Below are 9,142 nucleotides of genomic sequence, written 5' to 3'. Positions count from 1 at the left end.
CTCTCTCTCTCTCTCTCTCTCTCTCTCTCTCTCTCTCTCTCTCTCTCTCTCTCTCTCTCTCTCTCTCTCTCTCTCTCTCTCTCTCTCTCTCTCTCTCTCTCTCTCTCTCTCTCTCTCTCTCTCTCTCTCTCTCTCTCTCTCTCTCTCTCTCTCTCTCTCTCTCTCTCTCTCTCTCTCTCTCTCTCTCTCTCTCTCTCTCTCTCTCTCTCTCTCTCTCTCTCTCTCTCTCTCTCTCTCTCTCTCTCTCTCTCTCTCTCTCTCTCTCTTTCTTACCCTCTTTTTCTGTTTCCTAACTGGAAAAGGTTTGGTTTGCTGAAACACCCCTGAAAATGGAGGGAGACAAGTGTAAGAAAGAGGAATTCTTAGAGAGAGTGAGAGCAAGAGAGGAGTGAGAGGGTGTGTGTATGTCGGGGGGTGGGGGATGTAAAGACAGAAATGGGTGGATAAAAAAATGCTTTAGGCATGCCTTAGCCCTAATGGGATGGATGTGCGTCTTTGATAAGCCAGAGAAGGAGGGAGCTGTAACAGAAACACAGAGGCAGAGCAAATGGGAATAGGGAGGGATGGCTGACTGCTCAGAGTGGAGGGAGGAATATAGCTTGGGGAATTCTGCTACCTTTCTTTCCCTCCCTCTCTGTTTTTTCCTGTCTCTTCCCCTCTTTTTTTCCCTCCCCTTCCACTGCTCTTATTTTACCATCAGCCAGGGACTGTCTGGTTGCTAGAGGGAAAATCAGTTGAGAAGAGAGTGATAAGGAGGTTGAGAGAGAGAGAATGAAAGTAATGACAGAATAAAGGAGAGTTTAGGAGAGATGAGATGGTAATGTAAGTAACGGTTCAGGGAAGACAGGCCAGGAGCAGTACAAAGACACAAGGTTGCTAGACAATACAGTGTATTCGGGTATTTGTATTTATTTTTATTTTACCGTTATTTTACCAGGTAAGTTGACTGAGAACACGTTCTCATTTACAGCATTGACCAGGGGAATATTTACAGGGGAGAGGAGGGGGATGAATGAGCCAATTGTAAGCTGGAGATGATTAGGTGACCATGATCATGTGTATGACGCTGGCACACCTGCATTTGGGGAGTTTCTCCCATTCTTCTCTGCAGATCCTCTCAAGCTCTGTCAGGTTGGATGGGGAGCTTTGCTGCACAGCTATTTTTAGGTCTCTCCAGAGATGTTCGATCAGGTTCAAGTCCAACCTCTGGCTGGGTCCCTCAAGGACATTCAGAGAATTGTCTCGAAGCCACTTCTGTGTTGTCTTGGCTGTGTGCTTAGGGTCGTTGTCCTGTTGTAAGGTGAACCTTCTGAGGTCCTGAGCGCTCTGGAGCAGGATTTCATCAAGGATCGGTCTGTATTTTTGCTCCGTTCATCTTTCCTTCGATCCTGACTAGTCTCTCAGTCCCTGCCACTGAAAAACATCCCCACAGCATGATGCTGCCACCACCATGCTTCACCGTAGAGATGGCACCAGGTTTCCTCCAGACGTGACGAGAGATCAATCTTCGTTTCATCAGACCAGAGAACCTTGTTTCTCATGGTCTGAGAGTCTTTAGGTGCCTTTGGCAAACTCCAAGAGGGCTGTCATGTGCTTTTTATTGTGGAGTGGCTTCGGTCTGGCCACTCTACAATAAAGGCCTGATTGGTGGAGTGCTGCAGAGATGGTTGTCCTTCTGGAAGGTTCTCCCATCTCCACAGAGGAACTCTGGCCCTTCTCCCCCGATTACTCAGTTTGTCCGGGCAGCCAGCTCTAGGAAGTTGGTGGTTCCAAAGTTTTTCCATTTAAGAATGATGGAGGCCACTGTGTTCTTGGGAACCTTCAATACTGCAAAAATGTTTTGGTACCCTTCCCCAGATCTGTGCCTCGATACAATCCTGTCTCAGAGCTCTATGGACAATTCCTTCGACCTCAGGCCTTGGTTTTTGCTCTGACAGCTGTGGGACCTTACAGTTGAAGTCGGAAGTTTACATACACCTTAGCCAAATACATTTAAACTCAGTTTTTCATAATTCCTGACATTTAATCCAAGTAAAAATTCCCTGTCTTAGGTCAGTTAGGATCACCACTTTATTTTAAGAATGTGAAATGTCCTTCAGCTTTTATTTCTTTCATCACATTCCCAGTGGGTCAGATGTTTACATACACTCAAATTAGTATTTGGTAGCATTACCTTTAAATTGTTTAACTTGGGTCAAACGTTTCGGGTAGCCTTCCACAAGCGTCCCACAATAAATTGGGTGAATTTTGGCCTATTCCTCCTGACAGAGCTGGCGTAACTGAGTCAGGTTTGTAGGCCTCCTTGCTCGCACACGCTTTTTCAGTTCTGCCCACAAATTTTCTATAGGATTGAGGTCAGGGTTTTGTGATGGCCACTCCAATACCTTGACTTTGTTGTTTTTAAGCCATTTTGCCACAACTTTTGAAGTATGCTTGGGGTCATTGTCCATTTGGAAGACCCATTTGCGACCAAGCTTTAACTTCCTGACTGATGTCTTGAGATGTTGCTTCAATATATATATATATATCCAATATATCCACACCAGTCCCTGCTGCAGCAAAGCACCCCCACAACATGATGCTGCCAACCCCCGTGCTTCACGGTTGGGATGGTGTTCTTCGGCTTGCAAGCCTCCTCCTTTTCCCTCCAAACATAACAATGGTCATTATGGCCAAACAGTTCTATTTTTGTTTCATCAGACCAGAGGACATTTCTCCAAAAAGTACGATCTTTGTTCCCATGTGCAGTTGCAAACCGTAGTGTGGCTTTTTTTATGGCGGTTTTGGAGCAGTGGCTTCTTCCTTGCTGAGCGGCCTTTCATGTTATGTCGATGTAGGACTCGTTTTACTGTGGATATAGATACTTTTGTACCTGTTTCCTCCAGCATCTTCAGAAAGTCCTTTGCTGTTGTTCTGGGATTGATTTGCACTTTTCGCACCAAAGTACATTCATCTCTAGGAGACAGAACGCGTCTCCTTCCTGAGCGGTATGACGGCTGCGTGGTCCCATGGTGTTTATATTTGCGTACTATTGTTTGTACAGATGAACGTGGTACCTTCAGGCGTTTGGAAATTGCTCCCAAGGATGAACCAGACTTGTGGAGGTCTACAATTTTTTTTCTGAGGTCTTGGCTGATTTCTTTTGACTTTCCCATGAAGTCAAGCAAAGAGGCACTGAGTTTGAAGGTAGGCCATGAAATACATCCACAGGTACACCTCCAATTGACTCAAATGATGTCAATTTTCCTATCAGAAGCTTCTATAGACATGACATTATTTTTTGAATTTTCCAAGCTGTTTAAATGCACAGTCAACTTAGTGTATGTAAACTTCTGACCCACTGGAATTGTGATACAGTGAATTATAAGTTAAATAATCTGTCTGTAAACAATTGTTTGAAAAATTACTTGTGTCATGCACAAAGTAGATGTCCTAACCAACTTACCAAAACTATAGTTTGTTAACAAGAAATTTGTGGAGTGGTTGAAAAACGAGTTTTAATGACTCCAACCAAGTGTATGTAAACTTCTGACTTCAACTGTATAATAGACAGGTGTTAATTTTTTTCAAATCATTTCCAATCGATTGAATTTGTCACGGGTGGACTCCAATGAAGTTGTAGAAACATCTCAAGGATGATCAATGGAAACAGGATGCACCTGAGCTTAATTGTGAGTGTCATAGCAAAAGGTCTGAATACTTGTGTAAATAAGGTATTTATGTTTTTTATTTTTTGTAAATCTGCAAGAATTAAAAAAAAAAAACGTTTTTGCTTTGTCATTATGGGGTACGTGTGTAGATTGATGAGGGGAAACAATAATTGAATCCATTTTAGAATAAGGCCGTAACGTAACAAAATGTGTAAAAAATCAAGGGGTCTAAATACTTTCCAAATGCACTGTAAGTAATAGGAGGATGTGGATGACAATGAAGATGGCAGAGTACTGTAGAGGAGAGAGGTGGAGTTGAACGAGATTCTTTTCTCTTAGTGATGATGACTTGGTCCTGACTGAGGTTACACTAGATTCAAAGACAAGTGTGATTCTATTGATGTAGCCATCCAGAAACACATAACCTGAAATGCCTGAAAGGAAAAGCCACTTTCAAAAAGGGTCAAGAGATGAAAGAAAGAAAGAAACTGCAGTATCCTAAAATGCTTTGGTCAACGGTCATATCCAGAACAAAATGTGCCGGGGCTGCTTTGGACTCTTGTCTGTCTGTCCGCTATCCTTCATTCTGCTCGTCCTTGGGGTTTTGTCTGCTGTCTAGTTTTTGGAAGGATTGAAATGGATTAGTAGGCTGAATAGCTGAGCCACTGGCTTCTTTTCCTCCAAACAGACATGAGGGCCTGCGTCCCAGATGCCACTTATTCCCTACCTAGTGCACTACTTTTGACCGTAGCCTCATAGCCACCGGTCAAAGTAGTGCACCATGTAGGGAATAGGGTGCCATTTGGGACACAGCCGAGGTCAGCCGTATGCCTGTAGCCCACTTGCTGAGTGAGGTAACTGAAGGCCAGCAATAAGTAGCCTGAAAAATATCACCATTCAGTTTCTAATGATGAAACGGAAGCAAGTCTATCTTAAGCCCTTGACTGAGGTTGACCAGTACACATTACAGAAACCATGCAACAGAAACCATGTTACAGAAACCATGTTACAGAAACCATGCTACAGAAACCATGTTACAGAAACCATGCTACAGAAACCATGCTACAGAAACCATGCTACAGAAACCATGCTACAGGAGACCATGTTACAGAAACCATGCTACAGAAACCATGGTACAGAAACCATGTTACAGAAACCATGTTACAGAAACCATGCTACAGAAACCACGTTACAGACACCATGTTACAGAAACCATGCTACAGAAACCATGTTACAGAAACCATGCTACAGAAACCATGTTACAGAAACCATGCTACAGACACCATGTTACAGACACCATGCTACAGAAACCATGCTACAGAAACCATGCTACAGAAACCATGTTACAGAAACCATGCTACAGAAACCATGCTACAGAAACCATGTTACAGAAACCATGCTACAGAAACCATGCTACAGAAACCATGTTACAGTAACCATGCTACAGGAAACCATGTTACAGAAACCATGCTACAGAAACCATGTTACAGAAACCATGTTACAGAAACCATGCTACAGAAACCACGTTACAGAAACCATGTTACAGAAACCATGTTACAGAAACCATGTTACAGAAACCATGCTACAGAAACCATGCTACAGAAACCATGCTACAGAAACCATGTTACAGACACCATGTTACAGAAACCATGCTACAGAAACCATGTTACAGAAACCATGTTACAGAAACCATGTTACAGAAACCATGCTACAGAAACCATGTTACAGAAACAGAAACCATGTTACAGAAACCATGCTACAGAAACCATGTTACAGAAACCATGCTACAGAAACCATGCTACAGAAACCATGCTACAGAAACCATGTTACAGAAACCATGTTACAGAAACCATGTTACAGAAACCATGCTACAGAGACCATGTTACAGAAACCATGTTACAGAAACCATGCTACAGAAACCATGCTACAGAAACCATGTTACAGAAACCATGTTACAGAAACCATGCTACAGAAACCATGTTACAGAAACCATGTTACAGATACAGAAACCATGTTACAGAAACCATGCTACAGAAACCATGTTACAGAAACCATGTTACAGAAACCATGTTACAGAAACCATGTTACAGAAACCATGCTACAGAAACCATGTTACAGAAACCATGTTACCTAGTGACAGGATGCTGTAATACTGTATGGAAGGGAGATAACACTACTCTGAGGGATGGAAACATTCTAATACCACGGCATGACTGTCGATGTCGGAAGGATAACAAACACAGCCTACTGTATAAGGGGATGAGTGGAATGAAGTGTGTGCGTGTGTGTGCGTGTTCTTGTGTGTGTGCGTCCGTGCGTGTGTCTGTCAGTGTGTGCGCGTCAGTGTGTGGTTGTGCGTGCGTGTGTACAGCTTCACCCTGCCTTGGCATAGGGCTAATGCAACAGTGTCTCAAGGTAGCTCTTGGAGTAGTTATTTAAAATAACACTTGAGAAGGCTTGTGTACCTCTGCTCTCTCCTCTATTTACCTGCTCTCTCCTCTTCATTAGAAGAGACACGTGCGTGAATCGAAGAGATACAGCCACAAACAAACATTTCAGTCTGTCCATGGGCCTGTTTCAAGCAGGGAATAGCAATTGCGGAAACTTGTGTGTGTGTGTGTGTGTGTGTGCTTTAATGTTATGCATTTTTCTGTACCGTGTCTGTGTATTTGTCTATACTATATGGTATGTGACTATATTTCATTGTTTTCTTGCCATGCACCTGCTTATTCCCCAGGTCTTTGTTTCACAAAGCACATGACTGCTGCCTGCCGATTGGCTGGTGATGATGCAATGCTTTATGGCAGCATAGCTGTTTGGTTCGAGGGCTTTTTGGAAGTAATTGAACCAAGTGGGAGTAGCTTTGCATCAATGTAGTGATAGCAAACCAGATAACACATACATTACAAAGTATGTTCAGAACACAGACACACAAAGCAATAGGCTACCCTTCAGGACACACAGCTTGTCTACAATCAATTTGGCATGCTGTTGTTCCATGAAGGAGGAGCAGTTCTTACAGTGTCCTTGTCACAGTGTGTGTGTGTGTGTGTGTGTGTGTGTGTGTGTGTGTGTGTGTGTGTGTGTGTGTGTGTGTGTGTGTGTGTGTGTGTGTGTGTGTGTGTGTGTGTGTGTGTGTGTGTGTGTGTGTGTCTGAGAGAGAGCCCACGTACTGGTTTAGAATAGTGTGTGATGGTGCTCAATCCTTCTCTGTCAGCAGATGGTCCTTACAGGTTCTCTCTGCATTCATAGGGGCTTCATCACTGTGGGAGAAGATGGATGACAGCGCTTCTACAGAGCCAACTTTTACTCTGACATATTGATTGGGGCAGCCTTCCTTCCTTCCATACTCCCTCCCTAGTTTCACTGTTTTGTTGTTGTTGAGAAGTCAGGGGTTCTCCCAACCAATCACATGGCCTCCTCCCCTTTCTCTGTGTTTGAGATTGGATCCTTCCAAAAGGACTAGCGCGTATCAGGAATCAGTCACAGTTGTACTACTAAGCTTTGAAGGTCATTCATGATTCAAGGGTTTGAAGACTGCATGTGTTTATCAAAGGTCCCTGTTTTCATACTAAGATCAGTACAGGGTAGATTTTTATGTCTGTGTATCATTATGAACGTCTGAATATTTTATTCCGATTTTCCACAGCAGTTCACTTCGATTTATATATTTTTTACACTAAGCTGTAGGCCTAAGTGTGTTTACAGATCATGAATAAATATATACCCATAACAGTCCTGAAATGAGCTTTACTGAAATTAATCACATTTGATGATTTGTTGTTGACCATTTCTATCCTGCTAAGCCGTCAAAGCCTATGACTGTTGGAAAAGTAGCATTCATTTATCTAACTGAAGATTTGCATACTTTATTTGCCGAAAATGTCAATCTCTCTCTTTCTTTCTCTCTCTCACTCACTCACCGTCTCTCTCTTCTCTACTCACATCCAGAATTTTGTTATGTTATTTAGCCAGTACAATTTCAACACAAATTATAGTATCTTTAATAGACTGACCGATTTACTTTACTCATGGTGGATACTTAGACAATGGGTCGACATGTTCATCTACAAATTGGGATTTTTAAGGGTTTTTAAATGGAGCGTTTTTTTAATAGTATTTTTTTGTTATAAAAAAAATATATTTTATAAGGGGTGGATCAGCTCCATTATTGCGGAAAGATTGTTGCTTACATCAATGTAATTGTCTGCATCATTTCAAATCCTCCATATATTTTGGGGGTTAATATATATATCCACATACATACATACAGTTGAAGTCAGAAGATTACATACACCTTAGCCAAATACATTTCAACTCAGTTTTTCACAATTCCTGACATTTAACCCTAGTAAAAATTCCCTGTCTTAGGTCAGTTAGGATCACCACTTTATTTTAAGAATGTGAAATGTCAGAATAATAGTAGAGAGAATTATTTATTTCAGCTTTTATTTCTTTCATCACATTCCCAGTGGGTCAGAAGTTTACATACACTCAATTAGTATTTGGTAGCATTGCCTTTAAATTCTTTAACTTGGGTCAAACGTTTCGGGTAGCTTACCACAAGTTTCCCTCAATAAGTTGGGTGAATTTTGGCCCATTCCTCCTGACAGAGCTGGTGTAACTGAGTCAGGTTTGTAGGCCTCCTTGCTCGCACACACTTTTTCAGTTCTACCCACAAATTTTCTATAGGGTTGAGGTCAGGGCTTTGTGATGGCCACTCAAATACCTTGACTTTGTTGTCTTTAAGACATTTTGCCTTTGGAAGTATGCTTGGGGTTATTGCTTGTGGTCTCTTCCAAGATTGCGTAGCAGTGCAGACATGGTTTGTTGTTTCTCCCGTGTACATTTGTATTTTTCCTCCACTGTACCCGCACCCTGCCATACACCTGTCTGTACATTATGCCCTGAACCTATCCAACCACGCCCAGAAATCTGCTCCTTTTATTCTCTGTCCCCAACGCACTAGACGACCAGTTCTGATAGCCTTTAGCAGTACCCTCATCCTACTCCTCCTCAACGTGTCCACAGGCGCTCTCATTTGTTGACTTCTGTAACCGAAAAAGCCTTGGTTTCATGCATGTTAACATCAGAAGCCTCCTCCCGAAGTTTGTTTTACTCACTGCTTTAGCACACTCCGCCAACCCTGATGTCCTTGCCGTGTCTGAATCCTGGCTTAGGAAGGCCACCAAAAATTCTGAGATTTCCATCCCCAACTACAACATTTTCCATCAGAAATAAGTCTCTCACTGTTGCCGCCTGTTATAGACCCCCCTCAGCTCCCATCTGTGCCCTGGACACCATATGTGAATTGATTGGCCCCCATCTATCTTCAGAGTTTGTTCTGTTAGGTGACCTAAACTGGGATATCCTAAACTTCTTTCGGATCATTGGGACGCTAGACAACATCCGGTGAAATTGCAGAGCGCGAAATTCAAAATACAAAAGTAGTAATATTAAACATTCATAAAAATACAAGTGTTTTACATCAT

The sequence above is a fragment of the Salmo salar genome, chromosome ssa03 (assembly GCF_905237065.1).
Source record: "Salmo salar chromosome ssa03, Ssal_v3.1, whole genome shotgun sequence".
Classification (NCBI taxonomy): Eukaryota; Metazoa; Chordata; class Actinopteri; order Salmoniformes; family Salmonidae; genus Salmo; species Salmo salar.
This window is presented reverse-complemented; position numbering follows the sequence as displayed.